Source organism: Oryctolagus cuniculus, chromosome 10 (genome assembly GCF_964237555.1).
Source record: "Oryctolagus cuniculus chromosome 10, mOryCun1.1, whole genome shotgun sequence".
In the NCBI taxonomy this organism is placed as follows: domain Eukaryota; kingdom Metazoa; phylum Chordata; class Mammalia; order Lagomorpha; family Leporidae; genus Oryctolagus; species Oryctolagus cuniculus.
Window position 1 is genome coordinate 56,289,383 of NC_091441.1, and position 21,196 is coordinate 56,310,578.

The window sequence follows — 21,196 nt, forward strand, 5'->3', positions numbered from 1 at the left end:
CAACCCGGGAAGAACCAGCAGCAAACCCGGGGAGGGCCGAGCAGACGAAAGAACAGCGCAGGGTCCTGTGTCGTTCCTCCACGAAGAGGGGGAGCGACATAATGGTGCCGTGACTCGGATATGAAGCCTAGGCAGGGTCTAGTGTCGTTCCTCCACGAAGAGGGGGAGCGACATAATGGTGCCGTGACTCGGATATGAAGCCTAGGCAGGGTTTAGTGTCGTTCCCCCATGAAGACGGGGAGCGACATAATGGTGCCGTGACTCGGATAGGAAACTTAGGACGGATATGAAACTTAGGAGGGAAGAAACGGGAAGAACTAGGGAAAATATCGGAGAGAGAAACTAGCAAACAGCCTAGGGAAAAGCCGGACGAAAAAGGAGCCGGAAGAAGCTATTGAAAGCCTAGGCATAGACTCGGATACGGACTACGGGGGGAAGCTGGGAGAAATCTTTAAGGTCGAAAGCGAAAGTGAAAGCTAGAACAAACAGACTCGGATGCGGACTGTGGGGAGAGGCCAGGAGAAATGAGGGAGGAATATCGTTGGAAGAAAACTTAGGGAAACATACCGGGTAGAGAAAAATGTTAGGGAAATTGAAGCCGCGGGGGGCAGGCCGAGGCGGAGACGAAAGCCACTTTGGGATTCTCAAGTTAGCCCGGGAATAGGGGGCGAAAAGTTAAAACCAGAAGCTGAGACGTAAGCCAGATTGGGATCCGTCTGATTAGCCCGGGGAGCAAAGGACGGGAAGCCAAATCGTGGGGCGGAGACGTACGCTGGGTTGAATTCGCCAGGCTAGCCCGGGGAACTTAGATTGAATCCTAGTGGCGGAGACGCAAGCTACGCTGTGTTACTCACGGAAGCCGCCGCGTGCAGAGAGAGCACGGGGCGTGAATAGATAGGGAACGCTGGCGTAGGCCGTGGTTCAGACGCGAAAGGGTTAAGCGTGGAGACCGCGGAGCCGCGCAAAGCCGGGAAGCTGCGCAGATGAGAGAGGCGCGCGGGCTGAAGCGGCGCAGAGCCGGGAACCCGCCGGCGGGGCGAGGTGCCGGGAAGCCGCAGGGATAAGAGAAACAGAAGTTTGGAAGTGAAGTAAAAGAGAAATAGGAATGTTGGCAGACAGAAGTAAAATGGGAGAAATAGAAATGCCCGGAGATAGAGAAATAGAGAAAAATAAGGCCTCCCCTCAACATGCCAATTAGGAGGCTTGGATTCGGTCTGCCTGATTTAAGGCGGTAAGCGCCAGCAAAGCTCGACCAGAGTATGAGCTGCAGGTCACCGAAGATAGGCACAAACCAACACTAATAAGTCTCCCCCACAATACGGCAATGAGAAGGCTTGGATTCGGTTTGCCTGATAGGTTTTGTAAACACCTGCAGGCAGTTCTAGCAGAGCAGAGTATGCGCTGCAGGGCACCGAACACAGGCACGCATCAGCGCCTAAAAACCTCCTCACAACATGGCGAAGAGAGGACCCGGATTCGGTTTGCCTGATGGATAGGACTTGTAAGAGCCTGTGGCAACTCTAGTGTGTGCCGCGGGACACCGAAGACAGGCGCGTATCAACGCTAAAAAATAAAAAGAAAGGGGGATCTGTGGGGAGCAATCCGGACTAGACTGTTACTCGAATTAAGACTTATTCTATGCATCTGCTCTCCCACAATATGGCGCTGGGAGAGAAGTAAACAGCTTCCGCACAGCTGCCTCCAGTTCAACCAATTAACTGTAGGACTTGCTCCTGATTGGAGAGCAGCGTACTTGGCATGTGGGCAGCCGAGTTAGGATTGGCGGAAGAGGACTATAAAGGAGGAGAGAGACGGCACGCACCGGGAACATCTATGGGGAACATCTAAGGGAACCCGTGCAGCCCCCAGAGAGCCGGCCGGCGGTGTGCCGCTCCCCTGCGGAAGTGGGGAATGCGGCCAGGGGGAACTGCCCTTCCACGGAGGTGGAAGGGATAGTAGCCAACCCGGGAAGAACCAGCAGCAAACCCGGGGAGGGCCGAGCAGACGAAAGAACAGCGTAGGGTCCTGTGTCGTTCCTCCACGAAGAGGGGGAGCGACACAAATCCATCTTCTATAACACTGGATAATAATCTACAAAGCATACCACTTCTAAAAAAAGAGAAAAAAAAAACTAACATTTTATGTTTTGTTACTGCTTTGCTGGTTAAAACATTTTAGCAGATATAAGTTTGTTTTTCAAAGATAAGTCACCCAAAAATCCAACCTTCACTCACTTTAATAGTACAAAGAGAAGAGAATGGGAAGAATATGAAACATTATCTTAGATCTTGTATGTACCTTCCTAAAACATTCCTTTTTGTCCCTTCAGATGAGAAACCACCAGAGTATCAGTGACTTAGTCAAGATTCTAGAAGTACTAAATGTCAAAGCTAGTACCAGAATCCAGGGTAAACAACCAAACTGGTCAAAAATCTCCTGCAAGACAAAAACAGACGAAGGTGAAATGCCAATTGGTTGAGTTTAAACAGAGACTTCACTTTGTTCTTCCCAGGTTCAATAATAAACAATTCTAGTGATTAGCACACAGAGCTAGCAGATGAAACATTCTGACTCTTAAGCAGATATACTTGTATTTTAGCACCACAGTGAGTAAACCAATTGTAAAAATTAAAGTAAATGGAAAACAAGGAGAATTAGCAAATCCAGGACACAGTTTTCCTCTACTCCTAGAATACAGAAGAAAAAAATCCAAAACAAAGTCCCTGTGGCTCCCTTCATTAGCAGCCAGGGTGGTGAGTCCCATTGTAAATCCCACTTATAAAGGCTCATGGCTACCTGCAGAGCCTAGGAGTACAAATCACATTAGTGAAGACACCAGATGACCAAAGGAAGCAGCAAGGGTCTGGTAAAGCTAGTAAACAAAAGGCAGCATTCCAAGTGAATGCCATTGCTAGGGTCTGCTTTGTAAAATGCCTGGATTTGAGAACCCTAAAGCAGATTAGCTTAAAGCAACAAAAGATTCAAATAAGATACAAAGAACTCATTTCGACACATTAAGAAATTGTCTTCATTAGATCATCAGGTGCTTAAGTGTAATTATTAAAAAAAAAATCCATCTAAGTTGTGTTTGAGGCAGTGAGGTCTAGAAGAACAAGGACCCAAGTATGGTTCTTGTAAAGTATTCATGACCAAAATTCATGAACCAGACACACTGCATTTTTCTCTTTTAATCTTCCTAACATTTCAAATGTCTGTGATGACTTTAAAACTTGGACGTATCATTCCAATTTTACCTATTTTATTTGAGTGTTACTTTAAATACAAACTAGAAAAATTCAAACCTCTTTGTGAGTGATGATGGAATATGTAATATTAGATCAAGTGACCCCCACTAAACATTTTCAGATGTACAATCAACCAAAAATTTTACAACTATGTTTAGATATCTCATAGGCACATAGGCAAAACAGTTCTGATCATTTTAATAATCCTAAAAGCCTAAAGCCAAAAAATGAGATCTAATCACAAGCACCTTTCCCTGTAATTTTTATTTCTGAAAAATTGATTTCTCATCAAATCTTCCCAGTTTTGTTTGATTTTAATAATCAACAATTATCAAGAAGAAAATTTCGGCTCCCACATTGCCTTTGAAAGTCACTCCTATTGTTTTGTACAGGGCCATAAGCAAGCTTGCACCGACACAGAAGGAAAGGGTTTTCACCTATTGGACTGGTGTCACCTGGAGCTTTCAGGTGAAGCAAAAATTTTGGCTTCATTTGTGTTCAAGTGGAAAAACGTTGGAAAAGTCCAGTAAGTCCAAAATTGTAAGTCAATCAGCCCTGTTTCGACAGAAGAAATGGCCATACAGAGACAAAGGGATTTGTGGCTGAGCCACAATTCCAGCTGGTTGCAGATGAAGGGACACGGTCCCCACCACGAACTCTCAACAGAGGAAATCCTCATCAGTGCTGTGGCCTCTCTGTCTTTTCAGTTCTGCCACATAGACAAGAGATAGAAATCTATCAAGTTAATGATTAGTGTATTTTCTCAGATAGCTGCTCCTGATTTGTTGACTGCAACACAAAGTGCTTCCTTCTATTTTCTCATTTACTCCTTCCCAGTACTTTTGGTAGCCAAGAGGCAGAACCAAGAATAGCTTGACCTGGGCTGCTTCTTAAGCGATGAAGACAGGCTGTGTGTTGACTCATGCTCCACCCCTTCATAATCATGTGACTTGAGGATAGTTAATTGTGAAACAGGAATTGTATCTCCTACCACACAGGGTTAGAGAAGATAATGTATGCAAAGCACCTGTACATATCAGGCACACAACAAATGTGAATATCCTTCCTCATATAGATCCATAACCACGGAGAGAACACTGCTTTCATACTTCATAGCGTTTTTCCATTTACACTATTTCAGTTAATCTTTATGATATTATCCACACTCATAAGTAGCCAAGCTCATACTCAAATAACAACCTCTGACTCCAGCACCAATGTCTTTTCTAGTATGCTGCCATAAGGGGGGTGGAGAGGTGGCAAAGGGAACACAATTATCTTACTGTATCATGAAGTCCTGTGGGTTGGGGTGGGGGGGCATAGTCTGAACTGGAAAACAACAAAGAAGCAAGAATAGATACACAAACAAACCACCCCACTTAATAGGGTAAGTAGTAGAGAGGTAAGCTGGTGTGGGGTTCAAAGCATTCACTGCAAAAAGCTGTAAAAACAAAAGTGAAAATACAACTACAATATCCTAGGTTCTAAATCTTTATAAGGATACACTTATTTTAGGTTAGTCAAAGAAAAACTTATGAAAATGGTAGGCTTACAAAATACTAGTCTAAGGTTGAGAGAAGCTTCCTAATTGTCATTAATCAAACATTTCCAAGCCACATTTCAGTCTGCACTGAAAATTTTCATATACTTTGCTTCATTTTATCCTCATGATAACATTCTTAGATAGCACTGTATTTATAACATAAGCAAACAGATTCCATGAAAGTTAGCAGGACTGAGAGAAAAACCTAAATCCTATAAATTCTATATCTTGTGCTCTTCTAGCTCGTTTCTGTACAGTCACAGAAAAAGAACAGGTGAAATGGCCCAAGCTGCAACCAAAACTTTTAATTAAAACTCAAGAGAGAACTAACATATGTTAAGTTGGCTAAACCTGAGTTTGCACAGATTGTGAGAAATGCCTAATTAGAGACTTCTGAAGTCAGACTGATAACAAAAATAATTAGCTTATAAAGACATGGAAAATAAATGATTGGCTTATGAAAAAAATTTTTAAGTTGTCCCTGGTCTATTAGAGAAGTCAAACTAAAAAAATAAGAGATTTCTACTCCCACACTTCCATGATTCCATACAATTAAATAAACTTTGAGTTTATTATTTGCCATTTTTAAACTTCAAATTATCTAATAAGACAAATTTAAAACAATCCAAATTGACCATTTTTCATCCATAAATATGATGCTTATTTCTCGCAGCATTTCTATTCTATTACTTACTTCAGGCAAGTCTTTGCCAAGAACTAAAATATAAGGAACTTCCCAAGAAGCTGGAGTTTGTGGGAATGGCATAAGTTGAAGGAGTAAGGGTTCTTTAATTTTGGTAAAAGTGAAGGACAATTAAGGTAGAGTGTTGGAAATGGGCTCTGAGAGCCACGGTCGGTCTGATAAGGGTGGGGGAGTAGGAAGAGCTGAGTGATAAATCAGGAGCCAGGGCCACGCAGAAAAGGACAGATGTTCCCATTTGTTCCAGTGATGACTACAGCTTGGGCCATATTTGACCTAATTATCACAAAATAGAAAATCTGCTTGGAATTATTACTTTTTTCCCCCCTGATTAGACCAGTGTGGCATCCTTTAAATATAAAGTCATTTGGATCAATATTGCTCATAAAGTCTAGTTCAAGGTTTACATGAACTCCGCCCAAGAACACTTTCACCGCGTGAATTCCTTGTCATCTCTCAATGATTTACCAGTCACTGAGTCCACAGAAGAACTCAGGAAACTGCATCCTGAATGCCCTATAAAAGGCTGCCAGATGTAGCAACTGGGTAACCCTAACCCCAGATGATTCTATGAGAGCACAGTTTGAAAAACACTTATCTGGATTAAAAAAAGGGAAAGAGTGAAATGCTTATTTGTGAGGATGCGCCAAACATTTTAAAAAGAAAGGAAAAAGAAGAGAAGCCCCTCACTGTGTAACTACAGACTGGGAGCTGACTGCTTCGCGCTTCAGTCTCCTCCTCTGGAAAGTGGAAAGAAATCACTCACAAGGCCTACTAAGCCCCTCACCATTCTGAGCTTCTGCTCAGGGTGCTCAGGCTTCCTCAGAGGGGATGCTGAAAAGCACAGGAAAGTCAGCAAAGGCCCTTTGGCCAGGACAACAGCAGCTTGCTCCGGGGATGAGCGTCAGGTCCACCTGACACCACTTCTCGGATGCCTCTGGCATTTGACCTTTTCCTTTCCTTCCTAGGCTGGCGCATGCAGAGAACAAGAGCATTAAAAACAATGAAATATCATTTATCAATCAAGTTTTTAACTATAAAACAAAACAACAACAAAACTGAAACACTAAAAACAAACAACAAAAGAGTCCCAATAGCTTTGTGAGAAATATCATCCTCATAAAACCTCATAAAGTCTTTAGGATGAAGCACAATGCTTAGGATCCAAAGGGGAGGGGAAGGTTCTTCTAGGTTTTTCACTTTTTCCCCTAACCAGCTTCCAACCAAGCTTTCAGTTAAGATATGTAGATCCTGCATCACACGAAGAGTTGCAGTTCCTAAAGAACACTGTCTAATATTCAGCTATGTAGTAAGAGGCATCAAATGTGTGGAATTTGCATGGAAAGGAGGCTGCAGATGACATGAAAAACTTAAACAGAAAAGCCATAGCATTATTGAATAGCACTCAGTAAAATATTTCACTGCAGAAAGCAGGGGAGTTCAGAGAAAGTGGTCCAGGAGAATAGAAGAATGGAGGTGGGGATAGAAAAGATATGTGAGGGAGTTTGCCAAGATGAACTTTGACTACTAGCATTATCCTAGTGGTTAACAAATGCCAATCATGGCTCTGCTGCCTGTTACCTCCTGCTCTGAGTGGCCAATGTTGGAACATGTCAGTTTATACAAAGGAAAAAAATCACTTGTATAAACTGAAAAATTAGTCATGTTGAGTTATAAAAGTTATATACTTATAAAAATAAGTATAATCTCACTTAGTGCAAGGGGAACCCATTGATTTTGTTTGCTTAAGTTTTTCTGCTGTATGATTGTCACAAGTTGCTTCACTAGTAACAGATATGAGTTGAATCCCATCTGACGTCTTCCCCATGTCAAGGGCTTTCTTTTGTACGTTTCCATTTAATGGAGCTATTGGACCACTGGAAAGCAGAGTCCTTCCTTATGCAAGCTACACATGGCACTTTACAGAAGGAAGGGAGACACCTGATTCACACGACCAGGCACAACCAAGGGAGCATGTGAACTTCCAACAAAAGAGGAAGCTTTGTACCAGATGTGAAGAAGTAAAGTTTATTTTTCCATTTAGTTTGTTTATTTAAGTAAGAAGGGAGGAGGTAGGCACTGCTTCCCATTCCAAACTGCTCAGAGAATGACTTTCTTTCTTTACGAACGAGCAACGTTGGCTATTGCAGTTTCCAGAGGGATCTGGAAAGGCACGGAGTCACCAGTGATTACATTTCATCTGTAGCTGGTTTAACCTTTGAAACCTGCCTATAACAGAGGAGCCTGAGAAAGAAGGTCAGTGCAGCCTTGACCTTTAGTGTTCTCTCACCGTTTAGATGGAGAAGCAGTTATTAAGGAAATTATTTTAAGAAATGCAAAACACATGATAAGGCTCATAATCAAGGTCATTGTAAGATTTGTTTACACATGCAACAACTGAGAAGCTCTCAAATCTTAGGTTAGCTTATTTTCCCTTTTAATCACAGTGTATAAGCAGTGAAGTAATAGAATATTTACATTTAAAACAAAATAATCAAAGAAAAACACCTCTTGTCCTTGATTCATCTATCTTTTCACATTATTTTGGGCTGGCAGACTATTTGTTTCTAGAATGAAGACCTTCTCTGTATGCCCCAAAACACACAGGAACTTTTTTATAAATTGTTGAAGCATTCCTTTTAATGTTGAAGGTATAATATGCTACTAATAAACAGAATTACACACACCACAACATTCATTGTTGTGCATTCAAAATACACCTAATATTTATTGGATTTTTAAGAAGTATTCATTATCAAAAAGGTCAGGCTACAAAATGTTAAATGACCTTGTTACATTTATTAATCCATCCTAAAAATGCTACAGCTCTCCTTTCCCAGTAATAACCCTGTGTCCTGCTCATTACTGAGAAAGTGAGAACACCATCACTAAGATTAATGGAACACTGGTTAAGTATTTTAGGTACAAATGACCTACTTTTATGTACTGCCAGAACAACTCAGCAAGGGTTTAGGAAGGAGAAAAACAGAAGTTCTTTTCCATTGAATTCATACAGCTGGTGGGTAATCAATTGATTGTTCTTCTTTAACAGCAGAGTCAGAAAGACAAAAAGAAAACATTTTCTATAACTGGCTATTTTTTTTATTAATTAGTAATCTCTTTTCTTTAAATGTTTTGTCATGCAGATAAATTACCTTCAGTTTTAATTAAAGCTCTTCCAAAGATTAACTTATCCCGCTAAAAAAGACTCAAAGAGGAGCAAAATGGGGATTACATTTTCCTCCAGCAAGATAAAATGCAATAAAATCATCACATCTCTCTTTATAAAGGAAGAAGAAAAGAGATTGCATCTACTCCCTGAACTTCTATTTTCCTGAAATTGCTTCTTCAACAATTGTGTTTCATGAAAATCGTCACCTATCATCTTCAAAAACGCAACCTGGAAAAGGAACTGGTAAGACAAGGGCACTTTGAATATCTCATGGAAAACATAATTAAAAGACAACTTTATTTTGGTGTAAAATATTAAAAAGTCCATATCTTTTTTATAAATTGCATTTTTTCCACAAACTTTTTAGAGACCTCTCTATATGAAAGTTTGCTCCTGCTTGAAACTCAAGAATTCTAAATTTTAACTTTACATTCTTTTCATTTAAGTATCACTATCAAGTGTGAATTAAAATAAGAATCACTTACTTGGGCTCAGCTATGTACTCTCTGAATCTGGTCCTACAATTATAGCAAAGGTTACTAATAGGTAATGCTTATTGTGACGATTTTTTTACCATGCAGGCTAATAGTCCAGCTTTACTTAAAACCAAGCTGTAACCCTTCACAGCAGCAACACTGGCAGGAGTGTTGACTGGTGTGGTTGCTGCAAATCTATTGTGGAGGCTCCAGTGTAAAATTATGCCAGTGGTGAACCATATTCACAGCATCTCTGAAGTAACACATTATATATGGTATTAAGATTCAATACAATTAATACATGAGCCAAGTTCAATGTGCATGTGGGTGTGTGTGCTTGGTAATGACTGCTTCCAGACATCAAACTTCTGCAAAACTTCAACTAGCAAGCCTAGAACCAGTCAAATACCAGAAGAAGAAGAAAGGAAAGAAGGAGGGAGGTGGGAGGAGAGAGGAGAAGGAGAAGAAAAAAAAAAAACCAGGGTATTTACACTGGAATGGGAAAAGAAATGCAGCTCATTCGTACTGTAGGTGCAGGCTCACTCTCAGGTATAAAGAAACATGGTCTGCCATCAACATGACACAGATTTCAGGGAGAAGTGATAACTCACCTGAAGGGGAAAAATACTCAATTTGTATAAAAGATGTCAGTAAAAATAAAAATATGACTGCTCAGACCATGTAGTGCTGAGGTAAATGACCCCCCACCTAATACTTCAATAGCCCCTGAGGATATTATTGTATTTCAGTGCAGTACGGTGGCAGACCACCATCACCACTGTGAATCAGCTGATGTGTATTATTTAGAAGGCAGTGTATTAACTAATGTAGTGTAAGAAGATTTTTTGCTGAATCATTACTTTTCAAAAAGTTCTGCAGCTTTAGTTTATCTAGAAAATAGCTACTGGAAACAACTTTACCATTTTTGTTTGTTTTGTACAATGTACTTTGTCTCTACCTTTCAAAGCCTTTTTAAATACTGATTCATTAGGCTCAGAATAATTGCAAGGAAGTATCTTTACTATTATTGCTATTTACAACTAGATGCTCTTAAGAATTAAATTTAATTATATCATGTCAGATGATAAAATTAGTTGCCTTATTAAACATTGTGTTTACTTATCTGCTGTATAAGTTTTTGGCTGTACTGTGATGTCTCCTGAATTACTATAAGATATCACTCCTGGCTTGTGATAAGTTATCACCTATATTATTATATTATTTTAAAAAGCTGAGCTACAAACATAGGTATTAAGCCTCTGAAGAGATCTCGTGTTGAACAAGAGGAAGAAACCAAAATTCCTGATTCTTTAATTACTCGTTGAACATCACAATGTCATGGATGTAATCCAAGGGTCTTGGAGGATTCTTAGAAGACAACAGAGTAAGAAGATTTCAGAGAAGTTAAAATCTTTAACTTTTTTTCTTTGAAAATCTCCTGTCACAAGTCACAAAGATAATGTCTCTTTTCAACCAATGAGAAAGCTGTTCTCACACGAGCATAATTAATCTTCTGACACCATGACAAAGAAATTCCTTAAAAGGATTTCTCCGATTTCCTCTCAAGACAGAAGACTGTCTTTATCCATCATCTGTTCTTCCTGATCCCTTCTTTTTGAATATCCACATCAGCAGAATTGTCCATCAGAGGAGACAGCAGGAGGGAAATCTCTGCATGATTGATAGGGCCCCAACGCTCTGCAGGCCTATTTAAGTGCAAGCATCTATTGTTGCAAACTTACTTTACAGCAGTTAAACAAATATAATAGTCACCAATTCAACCATTGTGCAGCTCAGACTTGACGAAAACTAGTAAGTGAAGTTTGCTAATGACAAGGCACTGATTTTGAAGCCAGATAAAAACTAGGCAGATAAATTAGCCTCATGTCTACTCACAAAATTTTTTTCAAAGCTATGGGACAGTATATGTGTATTAGAAAGCGTTGTATATTACACTGTATGTTGATGGACATTCCCATTTAAAAACAAGTCTACTACTTATATATTATTGTGATTTTCTTTTCATCCTAAGAGTCACTCAGTACCTCTCACCTATGTTGTGGCTTTCTAGGGAAAATAAAAATTACATATGTTACCATCTTAAAAATTGAGCATGTTCAACAAGAAAATGCTATTGAAACTGCCTTAAAAACTTTTTTAGACTCATCATAGTCAAGTTTTTCAAAGAGAGATTAAGTTATGTCTGCGTTCTTACTCCCATCTATAAAAGCAAAACAAAGGCCATTCGAGACTCCTTGTAAGTACCTGCAACTTCCTTGGGAGGAACTAGAAAATCAGAGCAATATAGGTCAGCTTCAAGTAGAGGAACAGAGCACGCTGGGCAAAGTTCCGATCCACAGAAAATGCAAGCCTGGCTCCTCTTTCAAAGCAACCTACTAGAAATGGAAACAGATCTAGAGATTTCACTAAGCTGTTGGAACAGCACATCCAGTATCAACAGCAGAGCTTACAGCATGCTCTGTATTCTTTATAGATGCTGCCAAGAAAGGCCACTTGAGCCCAGACACTAGGACACACTGACACCATCCATCTGTTTGCACCACAGTGACCTTGGCTACTCAGTTCAGTACGCGCCCTGTGAAAATATTTGTTTATCCTTCCAGTCTCCAAATAATGAAACCAACCCTCACACACCAGGGCCACAGCTCATTGGCACTCCTCTTGCTATGGTTAGAAGGACAGGCTGCTACTGCCCGAACCACTGTGGGACTTCCTCTCCAGCTGACTTGCCTCTACTGACTATGGGGAGCCACTGCTGGCTGGCCCACAGCTAGAAGCCACATGTTCTTCAAAAGGTGGCTGTTTTTTTTTTTCTTAAATACAGAATTGAATTCAGGATTGATTACCCCTTTGAAGACTCATGAAAAATGAGTTATAGCCAATATATAAACCTAGAGAAGCTTTGTAGATAAAAAGGGACACTAAGCAATTAAAATACACCCTCAAAGTCTGCATATAGAGAGGCTAGAAATCAACAGAGTGAACTGGTAAACAAAGTAACACAAGACAGGGAGCTAAATGGGACATGCACACAGCCCAGAGGGACTCAGTGTGTTTCCAGCAGAGGACCAGAAATCTCTTATAGGCTCACATCACCAATGCCACCACACTGCTGGTTCTTTTGTGAATGTCCTATCTTCCCAAAAAGATAGTGGAGATTGTTTTTTTTGGAGAACGGAGGGGCAAGAACCAATTCTCATTGGTTTTGTTTGCCTATTATGTATTTTATAGCATCTTGTCAAGACGGAGGTCAGTAAACACTAACAGAATAGAACTTGAGCAACAAGCTATCAGAGCTGCCCAAGGACAGGGGTACAAGACCCAGGAAGGACACTCTGGGTAGAAAGGCAATGAGGTTCTTGAGATTATAGGATCTTGTGCACAGTGAACCTTCAAGTTAAATTCCTTCTTTTGGAAGATTTATTTTGCTTATTTTAAAGGCAGAGCAATGAAGAGAGGGAGAGACGAAAAGAGATCCTTCATCTGCCAGTTTACTCTCTAAATGGCCGTAATGGCCAGGGCTGGGAAGGGCAAAAGTCAGGAGCATCAAACTCCATCAGGGTCTCCCATGTGGAGAGCATGGACCCAAGTACTTGGGTCATCTTCCACTGCTCTCCCAGGCACATTAGCAAGGAGTAGTCAAGATTTGAACTGACATGTAGTTAAATCTTTGATGAGAAAAGCCCACCAGTGCTCACAAAACAAACAAGAAAGAAAAATTTAAATTTCATTCTTTTACTCATATCTTTGCAAGCCATGAGTCATTTTTAATGTGGTCCATTATAGCATTTTAAGACTAATTGTGCTTACAGTACCAAGTTTAGATTAAGACATATGTCTTGGGCTGGTGCTGTGGCTTAGCGGGTTAAAGCCCTGGCCTGAAGCACCGGCATCCCATACGGGTGCTGGTTCTAGTTCCGGCTGCTCCTCTTCCAATCCAGCTCTCTGCTATGGCCTGGGAAAGCAGTGGAGGATAGCCCAGGTGCTTGGGCCCCTGCACCCATGTGGGAGACCCGGGGGAGGCTCCTGGCTCCTGGCTTTGGATCGGCTCAGCTCTGGCCGTTGTGGCCATCTGGGGAGTGAACCAACAGATGGAAGACCTCTCTGTGTCTACCTCTCTCTGTAGCTCTTTCAAATAAAAAATAAATAAATCTTTAAAAAAAAAAAGACGTATGTCTTATTAAGACAATGTCTTAGCCCAACTCCTGCACTTCCAAGACTGCAAGTGATTCAGCCGCCCTCTGCCTAAGTTAACTCATCTATAAAGTCGGGATAATAATATTCATATCTAAACTTCACAGGGTAGTTGGAACAATGAAATATAAAATCCGGTATTTGACAAATACTCAATACATGGCAACTGATTATTGTTTTTTCTCCTTTGGTCCCACTTTCTCCCCTCACACAATTCTTTCTTAGTAAAAAAATTTTTTTTCGTTTGAAAAGCAGAGACAGAGAGAGACATCACATCTCTACTGGCTTACTTCCAAAATGCCTGCAATAGCCACAGACAGTCCAGGCTGAAACCAGGGGCTTGGAACTCAATCAGGCCTCTCCCATGGGGGCAGGGTCCAAGTACTTGGGCCATTACCTGCTTTCTCCCAGGGTGCGCATCAGCAGGAAGCTGGATCAAAAGCAGAGATGAGACCTGAACCCAGGCACTCCAACATAGGATGTAATAGCCCTACTGCTGCACCAAACACCCACCCACCCCTCAGTCACACAATTCTCTAAGTGGGCACATCCAGTTCTATTTCTGGGAGTTTAATTTGAGACATGTACGTGTGTGTGTGTGCACAGTCACATACATGCACATATAATAATTATAGCAGGTTTTGGTGCTGAGAAAGGAGCAGACCCAACAGAGTAAGCTAAGCAGACCTTTCTGAGAAATTGAGAGGAAAAAAAAAAAGAGGAAATTAGGCAGAACAAGCAAAGAAGAACAGAGCAGGCCAGGGTGACACGAGAGTTGGAAACAGTTCCTCAAGACTCTACTTGATCTATTGCAGACAGTGTGTGCACATTCGGCCTGACTCAGCTCAGCTTCACCACCCAATTTCCTGGTTATCTTGGCACCGCTTTTAGATTGTGTAGCCAGTAAGAACTGGGATACACAAAGCACATTCTGTACTTGCTTCTATTTCACTCAACTCAATTAACAATTATTCCTTGTGGTGTCAAGTACTGGGATAGATGCTGAGGATATATCCATAAGACCATACCATCCAAAAGCTCACAGCTAAAGGAGACTGACTTGACTATGTCATGTGGGATAATCAGGGCTTCATAGCGGAACACAAGTAGTTTCAAGAAGTCTGGGTGAAAATGGCAATAAGTCAGGGCTTCATAGATCAGCAGGCAGTTCTGTGATGGAGAAACAGTGGATTGAAGATATTCTACATAAAGGAACAGAGGGGCAGAAGAATACCAATGTGTGTCTGAAAAGTTAGTCCAGACAGTGGAACCAGGTTAAGGAAGGCAATCAGGTTTTAAAATTTTTTTCCAGGCAAAGGGGAGTTCCCAAAAATTGCAAAAGAGTGTGACATGATCAAATTTATTTTTCAAAAAGATAATTCAGGAACTGACAGGGTAGTGTAGCAGGTTAAGTCACCACCATGACACCAGCATCCCATAGAAGCACCAGGTTTGAGTCCCGGCTGCTTCACTTCTGATCCAGCTCCCTGTTAATGCATCTGGGAAAGCAGCAGAAGATGGCCCAAGTATTTGAAACCCTGCCATCCACATGGGAGACCCAGATGGAATTCTAGGTTCCTGGCTTTGGCTTGGTTCAGCCCTGGCTCTGTGTGGCCATTTGGGAAGTGAGTCAGCAGATGGAAGTTCCCCCTACCCACTAACTCTGTCTTTCAAATAAATATAATTTGGGACATGCTCAGGCTGACTTGCCCCAAGTGGTGGAGTTGGAAGCATACCAGGGGATTCCAATTCAATCCCATCGAGGTGGCATGTACCAATGCCATCTCACTGTTCCAGGTGATCAGTTTCAGTTCACAGTTGGTCATGGTGAAGGGACTGGGAGTCAAAGGGAGCACATAGACAAGTCTAGTACCGGCTAACGCTAACTGATGGAGTAAATAAAGGGGAGAGTGATCCAACATGGGAAGTGAGATACTCAGCAGACTCATAGAATGGCAGATGTCCTAAATAGCACTCTGGCCTCAGAATCAGCCCTAAAGGCATTCGGAGCTGGCTGAAAAGCTCATGAGAGTATTTCAGGCATGGAAAGCCAAGACACTCTGGCAAAAGATCTCTGCGAGTGAGATCCCAGTGGAAAGAACAGGTCATCAAAGAAGGAGGTACCTTTCTCTGAAGGGAGGAGAGAACCTCCACTTTGACTATGACCTTGTCTAAACAAGATAAGAGTCGGAGAACTCAAGGGGCTTCCATAGCCTTGGAAACTCATGACTGGAGCATAGGGAGATTACTGATGCCATAGACAGGAGTGTCAATTGGTAAAGTCAACAACAGGAGTCACTGTGCACTTACTCCTCATGTAGGATCTCTATCCTTAATGTGCTGTACATTGAGATTTGATGCTATAACGAGTACTCAAACAATATATTTCACTTTGTGTTTCTATGGGGGTGCAAACTGTTGAAATCCTTACTTAATGCATACTAAACTGATCCTCTGTAAAAAAAAAAAAAAAAAAAAAAGAAATTATCAATTCCCAACTTGACTCTCACTGGGATTGAACATGACAATAGGTCTGCTCTGATTTCATCATCATTTAAAAGAAATCATCTATTATTTTTCACTTTGTGTTTCTGTGTGGGAGCAAACTGTTGAAATCCATACTTGATGTATACTGGGCTGATCTTCTGTATATTAAGATAGTCGAAAATGAATCTTGATGTGAATGGAATGGGAGAGGGAGTGGGAAAGGGGAGGGTTGTGGGTGGGAGGGACGGTATGGGGGGGGAAGCCATTGTAATCCATAAGTCGTACTTTGGAAAATTATATGCATTAAATAAAAGTTTAAAAAAAAATTTAAAAAAAAAGATAATTCATAGGGCCAAATGGAAGACACTGGACTAGGAACAGGAGAAGAAAGTTAAAAAGTAGAAAGTGGGTTAGGCCTTTGGCCTGGTGGTTAAGACATTGGTTGGTTAAGACATTGTCCCACATCAGAGTACCTGGGTTTGATTCTTCTGGCTCTTGAGTCCAGCTTCCTGCTAATGCAGACCCTGGGAGACAGAACGATGGTTCAAGTAATTGGTTCCTTGCACCCATGTTGATGTGAGTTTCTCTGTTTCTCTGACTCTCAAATAAGTTGAGAACTTGGTAAAGGGATGACCTAAATGGTCTGGGCAAGAGACAATGGAGGACTAACAGGACAGCAGAAATGAGATGTCATTTATGTGAGACTTATGAGTATGTAGGATGCTGAATCAACAGGGTTAGTGACTCAACAGTCCTGGGATTAGAGGACAGGCGGGGACGTCTAGAATACCTGAGCAGTTTCTGGTTTGAACACGTCAGTGAACGTCATGCCATTGACATGCATTGGGTAGACAGTAAAGCAAGTACTTTCCTGAGTGTCTACGGGTGTGGATTTGTAGAACCACAGGCCTGTTGACCTCTTATTTATCTTGTGTTACTAAAACTTGGACTCCCCAGGAGGGAATTTAAGAATAGGTAAAAAATTAGGAAAATAATATTTTGTCCATTGCTTTTACCAAGTTTTTTTTCTTAGTTCTATTTTCTTAATTTCTTTCTAAAGGGATCTTACAATACCCACAAGTAATCCTAATTCACAGCAGTCACCCAAAACTCAGTTTTGTGGTTTATCTCTTAAAACAGAATTGTTCAATGGATTTTGGTGGGCTAGGCCACTCTTCCAGTATGAGACAACTAGGTGGAAAAAGAAAAAAGAAGCAGACGAGTGCCAAAAGGCTATGTGTGCCAAATGGGAGATAAGAGGAAGTGTGGTGAAGGAGGAAGAAGGAACAGCTGGCTGGTTAATTCTTCCATTTTACTGCTGGGGGGTTTCTAACTGGGAAAAACCTGTTTAATGATGAGTTTAACAGAAAGGCCCAGGTCTAAAAGAATTTTTAAAAATGCAATGACTGTCTTATTCTCACACCATTATTTTACATGCATCCATTATATCAGATTGGGTGATGAATAGATCAACAAATAACTAACGTGTTACAAAGGTAAGCAAAATTAGTGTGACATTGTAGTAAGAAGCAATTTGGTTTACTCACTAACCTACATGATTACTTAGCACATCTAATTTCATAAAAAGAATAAAACATTACTACTAGAATGATTGTGTACAAGATGGTTGGAATTCAAACAGCCAGCTATTTCAGACCATGAAGTGTTTTTGAGATGAAGCAAAGCCTGGGTTCCTGATACCATGAGTCACGTTTCAGACCTCAAGTATCCACCTTGGGGCTTCCCAAAAGTAGGAGAGAAATGAATTCTATTTTCTTTAAACCACTAATTATGCTTAACTCTTTGTTACTCACTGTCAAACCTAATCCTAACAAAAACAACTCATTTTTAATATTTTTCCTATATTACCTTAATTGTTTCTGTTAAATTTTTGTGTACATAACTCCTCTTATAAAAAAGTAAATAATGTATTTTACATATTGTTTTTTCATTTGCCAGTCCATAATATTTTCTTATGACAAAAAGAAAACAAAACCCCATGACACAGTCTTTGAAGATTTCCTTAGGATGTTATATTGTTATATGACCAATTCCATAGTTGGAGACATTCAGTAGATAATTTTACTTCCCCAACTTATAATAATTTACTGGTTGATATAAGGGCCAAAAATCATATAGTTATACCTTCACAATAAGCCAGTATGACAATTGTAATATATATATGTAAAATAATTAATATTTCTTGACATACAATGTTAAGCCATTATTTCATTTCATTTCTGTTTTATATGAACATAGAAGAGAGATACAAGGGCTGATGCTATGGCTTAGGGGGTAGACACTGTCTGCAGTGCTGGCATTCCATATGGGTGACGGTTCATGTCCCAGTTGCTCTACTTCTGATCCAGCTCTCTGCTTTGACCTAAGAAAGCAGTAGAAGATGGACCACCCCTGTACCCACGAGGGAGACCCAGAGGAAGCTCCTGGCTCAGACTGGTCCAGCTCCAGGCATTGTGGCCATCTGGGGAGTGAACCAGTGGATGGAAGACTTCTCTCTCTCTCTCCCTCTGCCCCTGCTTCTCTGTGGCTCTGTGAAAGAAAGAAAGAAAAGAAGGAAGAAGGAAAGGAAGGAAGGAAGAAGAAGAGGAGGAGGAGGAGAAGATACAAGAAATCCAGCACATATTTGTTATTTGTCTAGCATGGATAGAAAAGAACAGCAGATAATGCAACCAAGCTATATGAACTTATTATAACTAACATTGTACAAAAAGCTTCAGAATAGAAAGTTAACCCCTATGAAAACATTCTTTATAAGTTCTATGGCAACTTCCTTAGCCCATCAGGGAAGAAACTGACAAAATTTGGATAGTATTTCTGTACTAAAGAAACTCTGGTATCATTAGAAGTTCAATAACTATAAAATTATGTCTAAACTTGACATAAAATAAGGAAAGTGTCAATAACACAAACTTTTACCAGTAGTTAAAAAAAAAATCTTTCTAGGGGGTTGGTGTTGTGGTGCAGCAAGTTGCTTGCAATGCTGACAGCCCATATCCCATATCAGAGCACTGGTTCAAGTCCCAGCTTCTCTGCTTCTGATTCAGCTCCCTGCTAATGTACCTGATAAGCAGCAGACGATGGCCCAAGTACTTGGGCCCCTGCCATCCAGTTGGGAGACCAAGATGGGGTTCTGGATTCCTGGCTTCCTGGCTAGACCAATTCTCTCTTGTTCTCTCTCTCTCTCATTACCTCTCTCTCTGCCTTTCAGAAAATCTTTCTGAAATTCCTGAGTGTCCTGAGAGCAATGAGAAGCCAGTTCTGTGTACAAAGTCATCAGTATTTATAGCGACACCATTATGTGACTGTTATTTAGCAATTTGACACCAGGACCTGGTAGGAGTCCTTGTATGTAGGCTTTATGTTATGCCAACTATGAGCTCCTTCTTGGGGGGGGGGGGGGAGTGAAGTAGCTTCCCCTAGAAACATATTTAATAGTAAAGATTAAAACAAAAAATATTTTCTGGTTGATTTTTAGAAAGAAACAATACTTATCCAAAATTTCCAATGATCTATTGTTTTATCATATGGATAATGTATTTCATATTTATTTACTTAAAAGAGATACAGACAGAGAGAGAGATAGACAAGCAGAGACCTCTTATCCACTTTCCAAATGCCTACAGGAGCAGAGCTGGGAAGGGTCAAAGCCAGGAGCCTGGAACTCAATCAGGGTTACCACATGGGTGGCAGGGATCCAACTACTTGAACCATCACCTGCTGCCTCCCAGAGTACATATTAACAAGGAGATGCAAATGGGAGAACTGGGACTTGAACCCAAACACTACAATATGGGATATAAACATCCAAAGCTGGGTTTAAATAGCTATGCCTAATGCACAACCCCACATTTCATATCTAATCAAGATTTATCTTTCCCACAGAGCCAAATGACACCATAGAAATAGGGATGCTTCTATACTTAACCTTCCACAAACTAAACTCTAAAATGCATCTTTTATTCTTATCCAGAATGATGGGATAATATAGTGCTTCTTCAGTTAGGTACGGTAAACATGAATTACATTCTGCACAGTCATTTCACTAAATATTTTTAGTTAAGAAGCCTAAGTAGGGCCAGCGCTGCAGCTCACTAGGCTAACCCTCTGCCTGTGGCAACGGCACCCCGGGTTCTAGTCCCGGTTGGGGCGCCGGATTCTGTCCCGGATGCCCTTCTTCCAGGCCAGCTCTCTGCTGTGGTCCAGGAGGTCAGTGGAGGATGGCCCAAGTGCTTGGGCCCTGCACCTGCATGGGAGACCAGGAGGAAGCACCTGGCTCCTGGCTTCAGATTGGCACAGCGCGCCAGCCGTGGCGGCCATTGGAGGGTGAACCAACGGAAAAGGAAGACCTTTCTCTCTGTCTCTCTTTCTCACTGTCTTAACTCTGCCTGTCAAACAAACAAACAAACAAACAAACAAAAAAAACAAAAAGAAGCCTAAGTAGGAAGTACATGTCCAGTTTTTCCAAAAATTCAAATATAGTAGGAACATCTCTCGGAGTCAGTGACCCAGAATTCTTGACTACTGGAAGCAGTGTCTAGTAGTAGGCAAACAATTATATAAACAGACACTCAGACAACACAAAGTTCACATTCTAAAGCTATCTGAGCTTCATTCCAGGGGCACCATCAGGTGCTAACCCAAACTTACTTCCTCTCATTTCAGACATCATTTAAAGTTTGCTTATGTGATGCCCAGCTTTTGTCAGATCAAAAGGAGTCAGAAAATGACAGCAAAAAATAAATAAATAAATAAATAAATAAATAAACAAACAAACTAGAGCTTTTAGTCTGACTCTGGCAGTGAAGACAGAAAAATGATTTTCAAAAAGAGACAGACTGAAAATACACAATGATCTAGTGCCACACAGTTTAGAGGTACATGGTTCTAGCACACAGATTGGCTCAAAACTAAGATACTGAAAATAATTCAACCAGCCAAGATGAAGGTACACTTATTTAGCCATTAATAATCTATAACAACATTTTGAACAAATTCCAGGAGACTATTACCTTCTAAAATATGAGCATTTAAGAGAACAAATCCTAAATACCCTTTACAAAATAAAAACGCTATCCATTCATGATTCTCTGAAAACTCAAGAACCCTTTATTCTACAATGATGTGGATTATACACACTTTTCCCTAAAATTTTTATTTATTTGAAAGTCAGAGAGAGAGAGATTGATTGATTGACCCTTTGCTGTTTCACTCCCCAAATGCCCTCAATGCCTGGGATGAGGCCAGGGTTGGAGCCAGGAACCTGGAATGCAGTCCAGGTTGCCATACGGGTGACAGGAACCCAAGTATTTGAGCCACCACTGCTGCTTTCAGAGTCTG

The 21,196-nt window shown here is 40.9% G+C and overlaps 1 protein-coding gene and 1 long non-coding RNA gene across 4 annotated transcripts in view; one reads left to right on the forward strand and one right to left on the reverse strand.

Moving 5' to 3' along the window:
• The window catches only part of GREB1L (GREB1 like retinoic acid receptor coactivator), a 288,635-nt gene that overhangs the window by 170,377 nt on the left and 97,062 nt on the right, over positions 1 to 21,196 (reverse strand). The window lies entirely within an intron of this gene.
• LOC127492399 (uncharacterized) overlaps positions 8,353 to 21,196 on the forward strand; it is a 31,603-nt gene continuing 18,759 nt past the window's right edge. The window contains exons 1-2 of the long non-coding RNA XR_007921828.2: positions 8,353 to 8,507; positions 8,779 to 8,903. This is a non-coding gene — a long non-coding RNA (uncharacterized lncRNA). The remainder of the gene's footprint in view (positions 8,508 to 8,778; positions 8,904 to 21,196) is intronic.